This window comes from Pipistrellus kuhlii, unplaced genomic scaffold (genome assembly GCF_014108245.1).
Source record: "Pipistrellus kuhlii isolate mPipKuh1 unplaced genomic scaffold, mPipKuh1.p scaffold_m20_p_6, whole genome shotgun sequence".
NCBI classification, from domain to species: Eukaryota; Metazoa; Chordata; class Mammalia; order Chiroptera; family Vespertilionidae; genus Pipistrellus; species Pipistrellus kuhlii.
In genome coordinates, this window is record NW_023425562.1 from 68,244,569 (window position 1) to 68,263,494 (window position 18,926).

The window sequence follows — 18,926 nt, forward strand, 5'->3', positions numbered from 1 at the left end:
CCTCTTACTGGCAATTCCATGTGTGTACCATGTGCTGGTGCATTCCCTTTGCCAAAACTATCCTTGACAACCTTTCATCCCATCTCCCTGGCTCATTCCCACTTGTTCTTTAAAATCAACCAATGATACCTCTGCAGGAAGTCTCTGATTAACTGCACTCACCCAGTTCCATCCCTCTTAGGTGCATTTTATTTTTTAACTTATTTCCATCAAATTTCGGAGAGGAAGGGGGAGGGAGAGAGAGACAGAAACATCAATGATGAGAGAGAATAATTGATCTTCTGCCTCATGCGTGCCCCACACTGGAAACTGAGCCTACAATCTGAGCCATGTGCTCAGGCGGGAGTTGAACCATGACCTCCTGGTTCATAGGTTGATGCTCAACCACCGAACCACACCAGTTGGGCCCTCTTAGGTGAGTTTTAGTATAAAATGAAATCTGCATTATCTGTTTACTTGTCTTTCTTCCAATAAATTAGAAATGCCTTAAGGGCATTCATTGGGCTGTATTTTATTTATCTTTGTGAATCCAGAGGTTGGCTGGGACATTGAAGATCTATGTTAAATTGTATATGTTAAACATGGTCAATATATTTTGGGTCAATATATTTGGGTCAATATATTTCTAGTTTCCTTTAGTTCCATGGTTCTCAATTCCTTTGACCCAGGAGATTTCTGTACATCATTATGAATATTTGTCCCCAGATGTCTTTATATTGCAGTCAAGTAGGCAAGCAAGGTCATCTAAATGGGGCTCATAACTGAGTCACCCAGAGGCAAGGGATGTGTTACCTCCATGACCCAGTAACTTGGCAAAGCTCAAACTAGAACTCCTGTTAATGAGGCTGTGCTGATACTTCACAAAAGGGGGATGGGAGAAAGTGGAAACTCATTTATTTTATGGCTGTGTGAACTGTATCATCTGACTTTCTTTAACTGTGTGCCTAGGCCAGCACTGGGCTCCCAGGAAACTAGGTCACCTGTGACAATGCCCGATTTCTAAGACTGGGCAGTTTGGGAGGGAATAGGCTAAGCACAGCAATCAGAGAGAATTTACTGCTGATGGATGGCGATTTTTTGCATTTTGAATTCTCTAAGGTATAATGTCTTTGATTGCCAGCACTGTTGCTTCAGGTCTGATATCTTTCTTTGAGGAACATCTGTGGCCTGCAGCTTTCCTGTACAGGCAAGAAAATTAAAAAAAATAAGAAATAAAAAAGCCCAGACAAGACTCTGCTAATTTTTAAAATCACATATTAAAAAATCACATTTTTTTCATAACATATACAATAAAGTTATGCTGCATTGAGGCCTGAATTACTTTTAAATTTTATTTGACAACTAACAGTTTCTAATCTTGTTTTTCTCTCTTGATTTTTCTAACTCACATCTTTGGGCCCGCCTGCATTTCCAGGGCTCTGAGCTGAAACCAAAGTGATGAGTGCTCCTTTCTTCAAGGGATATGTCATTGTAAGGATGGCCTCATAGAAAGCCAAGAAAGGACAGAATAATTTGTCCTGTTCTTCAGTAAATGTCCTCCTTTTTACATGCCCTGTTATCTGAACCTCTTTCACATTCTCTTTCATTTTGTTCTGTTAATCCTCACTCAAGGATATTTTCCCATTGATTTTTAGAGAGAGTAGAAGGGAAGGGAAGAGATACGGAGAGAGAAATGTCAGTGTGAAAAAGCCACATCGATTGGTTGCCTCCTGCCCATGACCAACCAGCGCTGGGGATCGAACCTGCAACCGAGGTATGTGCCCTTGACCAGAATAGAACCCAGAACCCTTCAGTCTATAGGTCAACATTCTATCCACTGAGCCAAAGCGGCTAGGGCATCTTTCATATTCTTCACAAAGGATGGAAAACTTGACTAAGAAACGGGTCTACACCAAACCTTAGTAATTTTGTGTTTTAAATTTTCCCCATTACCTTTAATGTCATTCAATCAATGTAATTGCTCTTTACTAGGAGTAATATCAAGTGAGTTCAATGGGAAGGATTTCAGACATCAATGGTAGCTTTTGAGGAGTGAAGATGAGAAGCTCTTCCACATTCCAATGAGAACTGGTCATGTCTTTCCTCCCAGTGCCTGAGATAACAGCAGAGCACTGACTGGCTATCTGACTGTAGTTCTGGGTGATGCACTAAATCACTGTGGGACCCTGGGCAGCACAACTTACTGCTCTGGCCTTAGTTCTCTCAAGTGTAAAGGAAGGGAATGGTATGCACATTGCTGAAATCCTCTAGAGTTGGGTGAAAGTTTCTAGAACATTCCACATTTTGACATAGGCACGGTCACAAATCTAAAGACAAGGCAGCTTACTCTGCAGAGTTATTATTATGAAGGCATCTTAATTGCTTGCCACTAAGTGAGGTATAGATACAGCAAAACACAAAACAAAAACAGCATAGGGGTCTCATATGGGACAGCAATAATTTTTCCCCATCGTCCTTCTAGTTAATTTTCACTGTCACTCATTTTTGTTCACACTTTGTTGACTGCTTGACAGGATGTTCCTAAAGAAAAATTGTATCTTCCTAGAAGTTTGGTTCCTGCTATTGATGTTGGTTTATAAGGTATATGCCAGATTAGACCATCTTTTCAGCTACCTAGGGTACAGGTGTTAGGCTTCAGGTTAATGGTAATTCCTTCTCTGACATTTCTTCCAGGAAGAGGTGGGGTCTAGGTCCCCGCCCACTATGTGAACAGGCTCTGAGTCTGCTCTAATAGACTATGACAGAAGTGACACAAGGTGTCTCATAAGAGACGGGTAGCTTCCACTTACTGTCTCATGGGACACTCACTCTAAGACTACTTGAGTAGGAAGCGGTTATAGGGTTAAGCCTCAGACTGATCTGCTGGCAAAGTTGCAAACAAGTCCCAGCTTGGAGGGCACAGCCCTCTTAGCATAATTAAGCTTGATCTTGTAACTGCTCCCTACATCTTTCCTGGGTAGCTAGGGGACTGTGGGAGGGGCAGCAAGTGCTGCCAAAACAAGTGAAACTTACAAGACCATTGTAGATTACCTTGTTTACCCCTGACTATAAATAAAGCATCAGCTTTGCAGTCTGGATCTGTTCTGTGGCCTCAGCCAGGCACAGAAGATCCAACTAGACCCAGCTTTTCCCCTTTGTCTATCATTTCTCCATCCTTCTTCGCCCCTGCCCAGGCCTGCCAAACCTTGGCTGTGCTGGTGCAGTGCATTCTTGTCCCAAGGAAAGCCATATTTATGGGAGAAGAAGAAGTGTGACTCCCCTGAGACCACTATCTGTGAGAAGCCCGAGTCACATGAAGGGACCCTGGAGGGTGAGACACCATGTGGAAAAAGGAGGCAAGGTGCCTCAAGACACCTGACATGTGGGTAAAAAAGACATCTCAGGCAGATTTTCCAGCCCCGACTGTCCCAGGTGATGCCACATGAATCAGAGAACCACCCAGCTAAACCTTTCCTGAGTCCCTGACACTCAAAATCCTAAGCAAAATAAACTGTTTGTTTTAACCATTAAGTGTGGGGTAGTTTGGTATATAGAAAAAGGTACCTAGCATTAATTATCAGAGAAATGCAAGTGAGAACATTAGAGAGGATGTGAAGAAAAGAAATCACTATGCATTGTTAGTGGGATTGAAAATTGTTATGGACACTATGGAAAACCATCTGGAGGTCCCCTAAAAAATCCAGCAAATCCACTTCTGGGTATTTATCCAAAGTAAATAAAAACACTAACTAAAAAAGATATTATGCACCATCATGTTTACTGCAGCAGCATTATTCACAATAGCCAAGATATAGAGATAACCTAAGTATGCACTGATGGATGAATAATAATCATATATAGACATATATACACATATATTATATATAATAATATGTAATCATATATACATATATAATCATATATAACATATATATTCCATTACATATATAATGGAATATTATTCAGACATAAAAAAGACTGAAATTGTGCCATTTACAATAACATGAGTGAACTTTGAAGGCATTAATGCTAAGTGAAATAGTCAGACAGAAAGACAAATACAGTACGATCTCATTTATATGTGCAATCTAATAACACAAACAAAAACAAATTCACAGGCATAGAGAACAGATTGGTAGTTGTCAGATGTGGGGGGGGGGCAGGTACTTGGGTGAAATGGGTGAAAGTAATCAAAAGATACAAACTTTCAGTTATAAAATAAATTTAATTCCTATGGATGTAATGTATAGCATGATGAGAATCTATAATAATAAAAGTGTAATATGCTAATTAGACCGGACAGCCAAATGACTTTCGGACATCATTCTGGATAAAGCCATGGGGCGGGGAGAGGTTGGTGGGGAGACAAGGAAGAAGTGGTTAGGGGTGATCAGGGAAGCAGGCAGAGTGTTTAGGGGTAATCAGCAGACAAGCAGAGTAGTTAGGGATGATCAGGTAGGTGGGCAGGCAAGTAGTTAGGAGCCAGTAGGGATTTTGAAAGGGTGTAGGCTGGGCTGAGGGACTCCCCATCCCCCAACTCCTTGTGCATGAATTTTGTGCACTGGGCCTCTAGTAGTTAATAATACTGTATTGTATATTTGAAACTTTATTATTCAACTATCATGGGTAGAAAAAATTGAAAATTGTAACTGTGTGGTGATGGATATTAACTAAACTTATATCGATGATTATTTTACAAAAATTGAATCATTATGTTGTATAAATACATCTATTACCCTGTTATATGTCAATTATACCTTAATGAAATAAAATAAGAAGAAAAAAAAGAAATAGGTGCTAGAATGAGCCATTAGGACACCTAATGAGAAGAAAATAAAGGAGGCAGTTGTCCTTTTTATCCAAAAGTGTTAAGAGTGCTGTAACGTGTTAGACCCTGACTTCCTGTGGGGCATCACCAGCTGGCCCTGTGACTCATGGTCTCTTAGTTGAAATCAACAGGACATCACTCTTTTATGAAGTTAAATATTTGCCTCTGCTAACAAAGCTATGGAGGCTTCCCATTACCAATCATTTGGAAGAGGTTAATGGTCTTAAAATCCAGGTGATACGTGTTTGGACGGAAATGTGGGTAACCTCCTTTGTGTGGTGTTGCAAAGGTCTGAATCAGCAGAACACCACCTCACTTGTGAACAGATTTGTGGAGTAGAAATAACCTGTACAGCATCCCAGGTGAATGTAGGTAACTTTCTTCTGTCCTCATGATATGATCTTTTTTGCCACACAGAACCTCATGGTTGAACTTAGTTTTAGTGCAAAGAAACTTCAAGCAACTTGAAACTTTCCTCTGATTGCTTTTAAAGTCCTTTCTAGGTTCTGTTTTCATGTCTAAAAATTTAAAAGTGGAACTACACTATGATTCAGCAATTCCACTTCTGGTATTTATCCAAAATAAATAAAAATACTAACTCAAGGAGATATATGCATCATCATGTTTATTGTAGCAGCATATTTACCTTAGCCAAGACATAGAAACAATCTAAGTATAAATTGATAGTTGAATAATAATAACAATTACATATGTAATGGAATATTATTTTCAATTTCCAATTTTCAGCAGTAAATCCTCCTAGCTGCAAGTTTTGGGGGCTTTTTACATTTTATTGGTTTTCTTCAGGTTTTTTTTGTGTTTGTGTTTTTTAATTAATAGATATTGGGATATAGTTTTAGATTTATACAGACAAATTAAGTGAAAAATACAGAGTTTCATGAAACTCTTATCCTTCACCAATTTCCCCTATTATTAATATCTTGCATTTGGTGTAGCACCTTTGTTAGAATTGATGAGCACTATTAACTAAAATCTAGAGTTTACATTAGGTTCACTCCTTATGTTGTACATTCTGTGGGTTTTGACAAGTGTATAAGGACAAGAATCTGCCATTACAGTATGAAACAGTTTCAGATGTACAAAATTATAGCAAAAATAGCATCAAGTTTGTGTGTAATTCACATCCAGTGTTCTTTATACTAGAGAAACACGAGAAGCCCAGAGCATGAAATTTGTGCACAGAGGGGGGCGGTGTCCCTCAACCTAGCCTACACCCTCTCCAATTTGGGACCCCTCCAGGGATATCCAACTGACCATTTAGGTCCAAAAGAATCAGGCCTAAATGGGCAGTCAGACATCCTTCTCATAATCCAGGACTGCTGGCTCCCATCTGCTTGCCTGCCTGCCTGATTGCCCCTAACCTCTTCTCTCTGCCAGCCTGATCACCCCCTAACCACTCCCCTGCCAGCCTGATTGATGCCTAACTGCTCTCATGCCAATCTGATTACCCCTAATTGCCCTCCCCTGCCATCCTGGCCACCCCTAACTGCTCTCCTCTGAAGGCCTGGTCACCCCAACTGCCCTCCCCTGAAGGCCTGGTCACCCCAACTGCCCTCCCCTGAAGGCCTGATCACCCCAATTGCCCTTCTCTGTAGGCTTGCTCACCCCCAACTTCTCTCCCTTGCAGGCCTGATCCCTCCCAACTGCCTCCTCTGCTGGCCATCTTGTGGGGGCCATCTTGTATCCACATAGGGACAGCCATCTTTGACCACATGAAGGCAGCCAATTTTTGTGTTGGAGTGATGGTCAATTTGCATATTACCTTTTTATTAGACAGGATAACATTATTATGGTACATTTGTCACAATTAATGAGACAATATTGGTACTTATTAATTAAATTCTGTACTTTATTCAAATAAATTAGATTTATCTAGTTTTCCTTATTTTATTCTAGGATTCCATCCTGGATATCACATTCTATGTAGTCTTCATATCTTCTTTGGCTCCTCATGGCTGTGACAGTTTCTTAGACTTTCCTTGCGTTTGATAACCTTTAAAATGTGGGGGTATTTTGTAAAATGTACCTCTCTCGAGATTTTTATGATGTTTTTCTCATAATTAAATTAGGCTAATATATATTGAAGAAAAAAAACCAGAGGTAATACTAATGTTAATGTTGATTATCTGGCTTGAAGTACCTTTGTCAGGATTCTCCACTGTAAAATTATCCTTCTTTTTCTATCTTTTCCATACTCTAGTCTTTGGACAAAAGTCATTATGCATAATCCATGTTAAGGAATGAAGAATTATGGTCTATCTTTATTTTCTTTCTAGCTTTATTGACATATAATTGACTAAAAAAATGCATACATTTAAAGTGTACAATGCCATGATTTGATATACAGATGCCTTGTGAAATTATTACCACAATCAGTTTAATAAACATATGCATTACCTCACATAGTTGTGTGTGTGTGTGTGTGTGTGTGTGTGTGTGTGTGTGTGTGTTGGATACATTTTTCTATAAATGTCAATGAGATCAAGTTGATTGATAGCAGTATTCAAGTAAACTAAATCTTTATTGATTTCCTGCCTACTTTATCTATCAATTATTGACATGGATGTGAATATCTTAAAATACAATAATAGATTTGTCTATTTCTCCTTCAGTTATGTCAGGTTTTTACTTTATGTATTTTGATGTCCTATTAGATACATTCACATTGAGAATTCTTATGTCTTCTTGGGAGAATTTATCCATTTATCATTATGTAGTACCACTCTTTATCCCTGACAATTTCTTTTGTTCTGAAGTCTATTTTGTTTGAAATTAAAATAGCTACTTCAGCTTTGTTTTGATTAATGTTAGCACACTATGTATTTTCTCAACCCTTTAATTTTAACCTTCAGAGTTCTTATATTTAATGTGGATTTGTGAAGACTACATATATTTGTTTGACAATTTGCCGCTTTAAGTTGGCTTATTTAGACAACTTATTTTAAGAGATTAATGACATATTCATTTTAACATGTTTATAACTGATTTTCTACACTTAAGTGTCAAGGTGTTTTTTGCATATTTATTCTCTTTGATTATCTCTAAACTTCTTAGATTTTGGACTGGTGTCATTAATTTTGGAAAGCTCTCAGCTATTGTTATTTCAAATATTCTGTTCTACCATTTTTTTCTTCTCCTTATAATATTTCAATAATATATGTTACATCTTTTGAAATTTCCTCAAAGTTCTTGAACATTCTGTTCTGTTTTTATCACTTTTTTCTCTTTGCATTTCAGTTTGGGAAGACTGTATTTACTTATCTTCAGGTTCACTAATTCTTTTCTCAGCCTTGTCAAGTGTACAGTATTTTTACTTCCAGCTTTCCTTTGGATTATTTTTTAGACTTTTCACCTCTCTGTTCATATTATCAATCTATTTTTGCATCAGTTCTTCTCTATTTTTTCACTACATTTCTTTACATATTTTTCTGCGTCACCATTTGTAAAATCCCTATACTCTCTTTCATTTCCCCTCACCACAATCACCACACTGTTGTCTGAGTCATAAGGTTCTTTTCGTTTTTTTTTCTTTCTTGCTCAATCACACATGCACATCAACATCATCTCCCCCTCCCCAACACACACACATCAGAGTTGACTTCCTACTATCTCTGGGTCTGTCTTTATTTTGCTTGTTTGTTGGGTATGTTTATTAAATACCATGTATTAGTGAAATTATGTGGTGCTTGTCTTTCTCTGGCTGGCTTATTTCACTTGGCATTATGTTCTCTTAGGTCCATCCATGTTGGCACAAAGGGTAACATTTTCTCCTCTCATTGGCTAAATAGTATTCCATTGTGTAAATGTACCATAGCTGTTTTTATCCACTCATCTATTGATGGACACTTGGGCTGCTTCCAAAATCTTGGCTATCCTATATAATAAAGAGGTAACATGCAAATTGACCATCATTCCAACACACAAGATTTCCACCCCTATGTGGACATAAGATGGTTGCCATAAGATGGAGGGCAGTTGTAGGTGATCAGGCCAGCAGGGGAGGGCAGTTGGAAGGGACCAGGCCTGCAAGGGAAGGCAGTTAGGGACAATAAGGCCAGCAGGGAGGGCAGTTAGAGGTGACCAGGCCAGCAGGGAGGGCAGTTAGGGGCGAACAGGCTGGCAAGGGAGGGCAGTTAGGGCAATTGGGCTGTCATGGGAGCAATTAGGCATTGATTAGGCTGGCAAGGGAGTGGTTAGGGGGTGATCAGGCTGGCAGGCAGAAGTGGTTAGAGGCAATCAGGCAGACAGGCAAGTGAGAGGTTGGGAGCCAGCAGTCCTGGATTGTGAAAGTGGGATCAGGCCTAAACAAGCAGTTGGACATTTCTCAAGAGGTCCCAGATTGGAGAGGGTGCAGTCTGGGCTGAGATACAAACACCCTAACCTGAGCATGAATTTTGTGCACCAGGCCTCTAGTTGTAAATAACACTGCAATGAACATAGGGGTGCATATATTCTTTTGAATTAGAGTTTCAGGTTTATTTGGATAAATTGCCAGAAGTGGAATTTCTGAGTCATAAATCAGCCCCATTTTTTATTTTTTGAAAATATTGCTTTCCACAGTGTCTGAACCAGGCTGCATGCCCACTAACAGTACACGAGGGTTCCATTTTTTCCACATCTTCACCATCACTTGTTGTTTGCTTATTTATTAAAGATAGCCATTCTGACATGTGTGAACTGATATCTTATTGTGGTTTTTAATTTGCACTTCTCTGATGACAAGTGATGTTGAGCATCTTTTCATATGTCTATTGGTCATGTGTATGTCTTTGAAGAAGTGTCTATTCAGGTTCTTTGGCCATTTTTTAATTGGATTGTTTGTTTCTTATAATTTTTTTTTATTAACCCTTTACCAGATGTGGGTTGTATTTTCATTTTGTTGATAATTTTCTTTGCTTTTCAAAAACTCCTTTACATATTAATCATAGTTATTTTAAATTCCCTGTCTGATAACATCAAATTCTATATCTATATCCAAGTCTGATTATGATGCACTTTGTCTTTTTAGATCATACTTTTTTCATCTTTTGGCAAGCCTAGCAGTTTTTGTTTGTTTGTTTGTTTTCTATTGATTTCAGAAAGGAAGGAAGAGAAACAGAGAGATAGAAATATCAGTGATGACAGAGAATAATTGATTGGCTGCCTCCTGCACACCCCACACTGGGGATCAAGCCTGCAACCCAGGCATGTGCCTCGACCAGGAATAGAGCTGTGACCTGATTCATAGGTTGATGCTCAACCACTGAGAAATGTTGGCCAGTCAAGCCTAGTAGTTTTTATGTTGAGTGGTGGACATGTTATATTGGGTAATAGAAACTAAGGTAACTAAGCCTCTAGTGTAAAGATTTGTCACTCTAACTAGAAGTTGGGCTTTGTTCAATCTTACTTACTAGAGGCCCAGTGCACAAATTTGTGCATGGGTGGGGTTCCTCGGCCTGGCCCGAGATCCATCAGGGTGGACTGGAGCTGATCAGGACAAGCTGGCCAGGAGGAGGAACTGCAGGAGGTTGGCCAGTGACAGGAGGTTGGCTGTGGGAGCACACTGACCACCAGTAGGTCAGTCACTTAGGCTTTTATATAGAGAGATAGCTATGAGGCCAGCAACTTCAAATTCTTCTAGCATTTTGTTTTGTTTTGTTTTCTTAATCCTTGCCTGAGTATATTTTCCATTGATTTTTTTTTTTTAGAGAGAGAGAGAGAGAATGGCATGGAGGGAGGGAATGAGAGAGAAAGAGAAAAACATCAATATGTGAAAGATGTATTGATTGGTTGCCTCCCACACTCACCCTGACTGGGGCTGGGAACCGACAACCCTTCAGTGTATGGGCCAATGCTCTAACCATTGAGAAACATCAGCCAGGGCAAATTGCTCTAGTTTTTTTGTTTGTTTGTTTGTTTTTATCTTGCCCTTTGACGTTGAGCTTCTTTAATTGTGCTTCCTCGGAGAAAGTCTATCTTGCAATTCTTCCAGCTGTAATTAATTCACTATTATACTAGAGCTCAGTTGGTGTGGCGGTAAGGTGTAGGAGAAGGGAGCATTCCACAATCTTCTAATTATATCTTTGTCATATAGTGGGCTTATGTCTCTGATCTATGATCTTTACACCTGTTTCTTCTTACAGACTTTCTCCTACTTAAGCAAGACAGGAAATCAGCTAGAGGGGAGTGGTATGAGAGACATTCACCTCTCCCACAATTCTGAGACATGGCTCCCTTTAAGTGCTTCTCCCTGGAGAGCAGGCATTTGGAGAGTATGCATTTGTCCCCTTCAGTTAGAGCCATAATGGATTATTTATAATATATTTACAACAAGAAACTGGTGGGATTGCTATAGTTGTGGCCTACAAAAATATAAGGGCCCAGTAAAAAAGTAGTTCACAGGAGTCTCTTTCATGCTAGTCACATTCAGCCTTTAAAAATTCATCAAAATGATCATTTAACTAGTTTATAGCTCCTGGCATCTGTTCCAGGTAAGCAGATCTCAGCTGTGGCTCTCAGGATTTACTTTTCTCTCCAGATTTTTGGTGGCCAGTTTTCTTTGCAAATTCAGTTCTCTTATGGATCCAAGAAAATCCATGGATTTCAGCTTCTCCCAATGTTTCTTGTGAGAATGGGAGTAACTTCCATGCTCTGTAATGTCAGAGGTTTTATGTTCTGAGGGGATGGTCATTCTCAGGCAAAGTCTATGCAGTATGAACAGATGAATCTGCAATGCCAATTAATACAGAGAACTTAATCACCAAACTGTACTAGTATTTTTTTTCCAGTTCACTAAAGAAGAAATTAAGAGACTATTTTGAAAATATATTTTAAAAATCATAGTTTTTATTTGAAAAATGTGTGGGAGAATTTCAAATTTAAACCCTAATGTATTCAGATAGAACATTCTTTAAAGAGGAAGTTTTGTTATTCATCAAAGCTTGATTACAGTTTCACTTGAGAAAAACCACAGGGATCTTATAAACCAAATGATATCTAATGGGCTTCCCTGATTGTTTTTAAGGCTGAATTGTATTAAAAAAATAATATACTTTTATATATTGAAGGTTTTACAGGTTATTTAACTAGCTTTATTTGAGTTTATTGTGCTTTAATTGCTTTTGCATTGAATATCAGAAACAAAAATTTTAGCATGAACAGAAGTAGTAAATAACTGGCTCTTGCATTTCAAAAAAAGAATTCTTTTCTTCAGACCTACTTATGAGAAAGCCACTTTAGAGCTACTCTGTGTATGCACATGAAAGCAAACCCTGGGAATTCTCTCTGTGACTCAACCATGAACGTCTTGTTGACTCAACTCCCCAAGACTTCAAGGAAAGAAAGAAGTACTTACATGGCTGGTTTATTTTCTATCCTAAACATTGATTTTGGGCCACTGACAAATGAGAAGGTTTCATGGGTAGAGTAATTTCTTTTAGTCTATCCATGTCCCAGCAGAAATAGAAAGCAAAAAGCAAAGTGAAGAGTAGACGTTAGGAAAGATACTCCATGAAGTGTGGACTTTGAACACAGCCCACATTAACTTGCTATGTACATTCTTTGCTGACCTCCTTTCTTTATTTTCCATCTATCATAAACCTCTAGATTTTTCTGGTTGGCCTCTGAAGTATGTACTATTATCAATGTGAAATGATTTCTGCAGTCCACAACCATTTTAGATCTAGAAAAGATGTTAGAGATAAAATATTCCTTACACATTGCTCAAAAGAGAAAGCTAAATCTCTGTAGGACTTCAATGATCTGCCCCAAATCACACAACTAGAGCAAACATAGACCATCCATCATTTCTCCTTTGCTGCTGTCTTTCTTTTATAATAGCAAACCAACAGATCAGTACACTGCATGGACTTCTGATTCTCTAGTTTTATATTAGTTGAAAAGGAAGGGTTTTGAGAAAAGCTTGAGTCCATTTTCATTTCAGTGTGTTTTCTTCAGCTAAGCTGTCCTTTGAGTCAGGTGTTGTTTTTCCTTTGGGATTTAATTGCCATTACACCGAACATAAAAATAACCCAGGTTCTTAACATTAGTGTTTGCAGCAAGAACACTTGATTACAATCTCTTCATCAATCCCATTCGCAAAGGCCACAGCCTTGTGCTCTGCAAGGACTTTCCCTCCCTGGAGCTTTTTTTTGTGTGTGTGTGGGGAGCCAATTTCTCCCTTGGTAATGGGCCAGGTGAGATCCTTCTGCTTATGTAACAAGCCCCCTTTCCTCCGCAGACACGAAGAACTCTTGGGCTCTCTGGTAAGCTTGTGACCATGCTAACAGCTCCTCCGTTGGGGTCAGAGTCAAACAGCTTCTCTATCATGATGCTCCCTGGCTCCTGGCTAGGTCCATGTCCCTCAACTCCAATTCAGGGAATCTTTCTTCTTATGGGTTTGGTTCTGTGCAGCTTTTATCCTGGGAATGTTTGCTCTCTGCCCTCAATTCTCTCTCCTACTCAGCCAATATTTGTTTTCTGCATCAACACTCTTCCTATTCTGGGTGTTTACCTGATTGCTGTATTTGTCTTTCTTGCTCACTTTCACTCCCTTTTAATTCTCTCACTGCTGAATTTCTTTTTAAATAAAAATCACCATTTGTTTTTTCCTGGGTCACTTACGTTGGCCCTGACTCCTAGTCCTCTTTGCTTCCTATGAACAATGCTTCAACATACTGGCACAAAAGAGCAGACTCATTGACATGCATGCTTTTTTTTTTTTCTTTGTATAACATTATCTACTGAATTTTGCCTACTGGTGAAGATGGAGTCTGCCTGAAAAACAGCTTAAAATTCAACAGCTTCAAAGAAATGCATCTGGCAAATAAAAAGAGATGGATTTTACAGCCTGTAAGCCTGAGAGCTGAACCCTGGACTGTGGCAAATTCTCTAGGATGGATTGCAGGTTCCATTTTCCATAAATGGACACAGCAAAAGCTCTAGTTCCACAGCCTTGCCATCAAGATGTGGAAGTCTCCCTGGCCGGTTTTTTCAATGGTTAGAGTGCCAGCCTGTGGACCAAAGTTTCGGGGGTTTGATTCCTGGTCAAGGGCAGGTACCTCAGCTGCAGGTGCCCCAACCCAAGTAGGGGCATGTGCAGGAGGCAACCAATTAATATGTTTCTCTTATGTCATGTTTCACTCTCTCCAACCCATCCTTTCCCTTCTACTCTCTCTAGAAATCAATGAAAAAAATAACCTCCGGTTATGATTTAAAAAAAAAAAAAAGTGGAAGTTTATTTCCCCGCCCCTTAAATCTAGCCATAGTTAAATTGTAGCTTCATAAAAATAAAAATGCTGTTTTATTTTCAAGCCACTAAGTTTTAGAATGGTTTGTTACGTGAAAATAGATAACCAGACACACAATTTTGTTATTGTAAATGGATTTTTATTATACTTTATAGTTATTTCTCTAATATAGGAAAGTTGTTTTTAATTATGTACTTGTGAAACTAGCCACCTCACTGAATATTCTTAATTTTCAAAAACTTCTCAGTTCTTTTATAATTTGTAGTTAAACATTATATCATCTACAAATTTAAAAATGTTAATCTCATTAAATAAACACCCTCTCAGAAACACCCAGAATCATTTTTGACCAAATATCTGGGCACCACATGGCCCAGTGAAATTGACACATAAAATTAACCATTATTGATGGCAAGTATAGTATTGATGGCAAGTATAGTATTCTTCCATTACCAATTCTGAGAGCCCCTGCCTTAATTTTTAGTGGCCTATACTGTCCCTCTTCAAAGTATGCCCTGGGCCTCCTGGAGGCACCGTGCCTGTGTGGAGCAGAGAGCCAGCAGGCACAGAGAGCTATGAATTACTTGGAATTTGCCTCCTACAAGGTAACCCTGAGCCATACTTCTGACTGATGGTGTAGAAGTATGAAGCCCCTGCTTCAACCTCAGACTTCCTTCACTCCCATCTTGGGTTCTCTGGCATCAGTTCTTTAATAAAACATGTGACATGAATTTTTATCTCTGGGTCTGCTTCTTAGGAGACCTTTCTCATCTTGTTGGCTTTGACACATATTGTCACTTCCTTCCTAAAACCAGGTTCTACTCAGTTTTAAGTGATGATCTGAAGTTTCTTAATGCTTGAACATCAGCTAATAGTCAATTTAAAGTACTCTTTCTGTTAGAATCACTAAGAAGCAAGCCTCAGAATTAGGGAGGTGTGAGCTCTAGAGTCAGTATGTACCTCTAGTTCTAGTCTTCTGTGGGCACACAAAACAAATCAACTTTGTTACATTGTCCCCTCAGAGAGAAATCTCTACTCATATACCTCCCAGGATGAGAATTTGGGCAGCCTGCATGCCATGTGCTACACCATGTGCTTTCCCATGAAATGAGAGTACCAGGGAAAAAATCATCTTTGGAACTAATAATAAGATCCAATTTGCATTTAATTTACACATATGATGCTTTATTTTATAATTGCACATTTCTAGAGAGGTATGTCTCTCCCTTCCCAAAGCCCACTGAATGCAAAGGTAATTACTGACATGGCTCAGATATGCTAATAATATAGAAGCATCACATTTCTTGAAATAACTGAACTGGTCACTGAGCATTCTTTGAAGATAATTGGGGGCCAGAACTTCACCTTAATGAGTGGAATATTCCTTTTTTAAAACTCTTACATAGGAACATACTTTAATTACCTTTCTGCTCTTCTCTGTCCAAGAAGCTACCCAGGAGACTAGAAAACACAGTTGTGCAGAGAATCTTATTATAAACACTGTCAAATAAAGTCTTATAGAAAATAATTATATGGTGCTCTTTGAAACCAGGGCATTTCAAGGGATTTTCTGCTAGTTGATAAAACTAGGTCATCAAGCTATGGGACTCTGTGTGCAAGCACATGCATACACACACACACACACACACACACACACACACACACACACACAAATCACTTCTTTAAGACCTAATGTTTGGAGTAGCCTGTGATGAATGCTATAAAAAGAGAGGAGAATAAGAGAGGATCCATGCATATTTAAATGAGCATTTCACTAGTCAAAACTTTCTTGGTTGCCTGAGAGCATTTGCAAACCTACTCTGGAAGTGACTCAAAGACAGACAAAAGACTACTGCACATTTTCTTCCAGTATATGCCTCCACTCTCTTCTCGTGTTTGCTTGCCATCCCAGGTTTGGCCTTGTGAGTTTCCCTGACTTTGGCTTCTAGACAAGGCTACACAGGAGATCTGACACCCTCTGTGAAGTTAAGTAAGTGTTCTACCAAGTAGATTAAAGTAGAGAGATTTCCAACCAAAGAACCAGCAAAACAAAGGCATGGGAACAGGAAATGGAGCAATGTGTAAGGAAACTCAATTGGTCTATTTATGGCTCAACCCTAAAAAGTAAGAATGGACAAGTAGGCAAAATCTACCTCCAGGAGAAATTCATAGTCAGGCAGGGGTTTGGATTTAAGTGTCTAGTAAAGGGTTTTGGTCAGGATAGAGCCCATGACGTTTTCAGGGAGATCACTTGGGAAGTGGTGCAGATGATGGCTTAATGGAATAATAATGGAGGCAGGAAGACTGACAGAGGCTGGTGAGGTTTGATGATCCAGGTCACAGGGTAATTACCAGGATATAGAATAGGAGAAGAGGGTAGAACAGGCAAGAAGGTCATGTCATTGTGACTTGGAAATGAGGTAGAAGTCCAAAAAACCAGTCTTCTCATGACCTTTCCTCTTCTCTGACATGAGCAAGGACTATGTTATAGATTCTTAGTAATTACTTTCTGATTCAATTGATCTGGTAGTTATCCCTCATCTCTACCACTCTCTGGTAGAGGGAGTAAAATAGTGAACTAGCAAATAATGTTACTTTGGTGGGCCTCAAATATTTTCTGAATCTCTTTCTGCATTAATAAATTGAGTGGACTGGATGAGGATCCTGTTTGATGTCTCCAGCTCTCACTCTCCAAATCAGCCAGTTTTTTGGGGAACAACCTGGAAGCTGTCTTCTACAGGAATGTTGGCAGAGTTCTTGAGAGATGGGCAGACTGAGGAGCAACTTTCATATCTCCTTCAAACCCAGGGCTAAGCAGAAAACTCTTACATTCATTGATTTATTTGTGTTATTCACAGGCACTGAAACAGTTCTTATTTTTAGTGGGGGAAATAAAATCAGCCTTATTTTTATAACCAGTTTGACTCAGTGTATAGTGTTGGCCTGTGGACCAAAGGGTCCTAGATTTAATTCCAGTGAAGGGCACATGCCTTGTTGCAGGCTCAGTCCCCAGTAGGGAGTGTGCAGGAGGCAGCCAATCAATGATTCTCTCCCATCATTGATGTTTCTATATCTCTTTCCCTCTACCTTTCTCTCCGAAATAAATAAAAATAAAATTAACTAAAATTATCCTTATTGTGGAAGGGAGTGTTCCCATTTGCCAAGGTGGGATTAAAGGTGGTATAAAATTGTGTTTTATTTAAAGTGAGTTTTCTTCTAGTTGTCTGAATTGACGTTGCCTTCCATACCAACTCAGTGCCTTGAACACAACCTGCTACTCTTGGCTTTGTTTTCACCAGGTCCTGAGAGGGGATCCCTGAATTGTTAATGAAGGTTTTCAGCAACAACCTACGAGCATTACACTGATAACATTCTCTTGATTGACTCATCAGGGCTTCCATGGTGCAGGCGGAAGCCTTTGGCTGGGGCTCGCTCAGACAAGAGTTTCCAGTTCTGGCCTTGAGTTTCAATAACTTGTAGGCAAAGAACCTAAAGGAAGGACAGAAAAGTTCCCAGTACAGTCTTGTTCAAGACTTCACCCCTGCTTCAGTCACTTTCCCTGTTGTGCTCTGGCACGCCGGTTTTCCTTGTCAATTCAGTGAAGTGAGTGGGAGGCCATACAGTGAACACTGTGTGCTCCCGTTTTAAAAAAGAAAGGAGAGGTTCTGTACAGTTCTGCACTGATTTTAAAGCCAACCCTTCATTACTGTGTGAAGAGGAGGCGGGGATCACATTTAAGTGAGTACTTTGAACTGAAATTCCCCTCAGTGAGAATGTTGGCAAGAGATGACCCCTGGACTCAGGAGCTTTCTTGTCTGTGAAATTGTGGAGGAGAGTTATCTTACTATACTGCATCTTACAGGTCTGAGGTTCCTAGAGGTGTTCCCCTAATTGTCAACATTAGTTTTTCTTGATCAGTGTGGTTAACAGGTAGAGTCTAATGAGGATTACATCAGTGCTCTCAGATCCTTCTTTATAAAGGTTTGCACAGAAGCCATCCAAGGTGGAAGAGCTAGGGGGACCTGAGTAATCATTCATACAAACTAGGAAACTTCTGAATGGTCTTGAGGATGGTCTTAATATTACTACCAGAACAACAGGCCTAAACTGGGACAAACAGTAATCTAGAGAAAGCAGCACTCCTTAGTTAAGACCACCCTGGTGAGTGTTTACTCCTCTTCCTGCTCCCTACCACTACAGGATTAGTCCTATGGCCCTTTCTGGTTCACTCTTTATCAAGCACCTAGTGTCAAACAATTTCTGTTACAATAACAGCTTCTTTACCCATGCCTTAGGTAGTCCCTTCCAACACTGATTTTAGGGTTGGCCATGTGACTTGCTTTGTCAGTGGAACATAAACAAGCACACTACAGACAGAAGATTGAAAAATGCTTACACATCAGGCCACAATCTCTTGTTACTTTCAGAACCTTGCAATTGTGATGCAAATAACCCCAAGTTAGCCTGCTGAATGATCAGAGATCACATAGAACAGAAGAAATCTATCCCAAATAAGGCTGTCTTAGACCCATCAGACCCTAGACAACTTAGCTGTTGATTTCAGACACATAAGTGACCCCATTTAAGAATGTACTTTTGGCTGAGTCTATCCTGAATTGCCAACCTACAGAATCATGAGATAAATAAATTGTATTGTTTTAGGCTAACGAGTTTGGAGTGTTCGTTACATAGCAAATGCTAACTGATACACCTTGCGTCATGAAAACTGGAGATATAATCCACAAATATAGCACCCAGTACTGTACCAGCAGATAGTAAATATTCAATAGATGGTAAATATTATGATCCTATGGGGTGGGAAATTACTAGTGATGTTGGTGCCCTCAAGGACTTTACCAGAGTCTGATTAC

The 18,926-nt window shown here is 39.4% G+C and overlaps 1 long non-coding RNA gene across 1 annotated transcript; it reads left to right on the forward strand.

Moving 5' to 3' along the window:
* The first annotated feature begins 299 nt into the window (after positions 1–299).
* Positions 300–7,244, forward strand: LOC118707763. The gene is made up of 4 exons (XR_004984389.2): positions 300–415; positions 672–677; positions 5,147–5,155; positions 7,235–7,244. It is a non-coding gene; the product is annotated as an uncharacterized LOC118707763 (long non-coding RNA).
* The last annotated feature ends 11,682 nt before the right edge of the window (positions 7,245–18,926 follow it).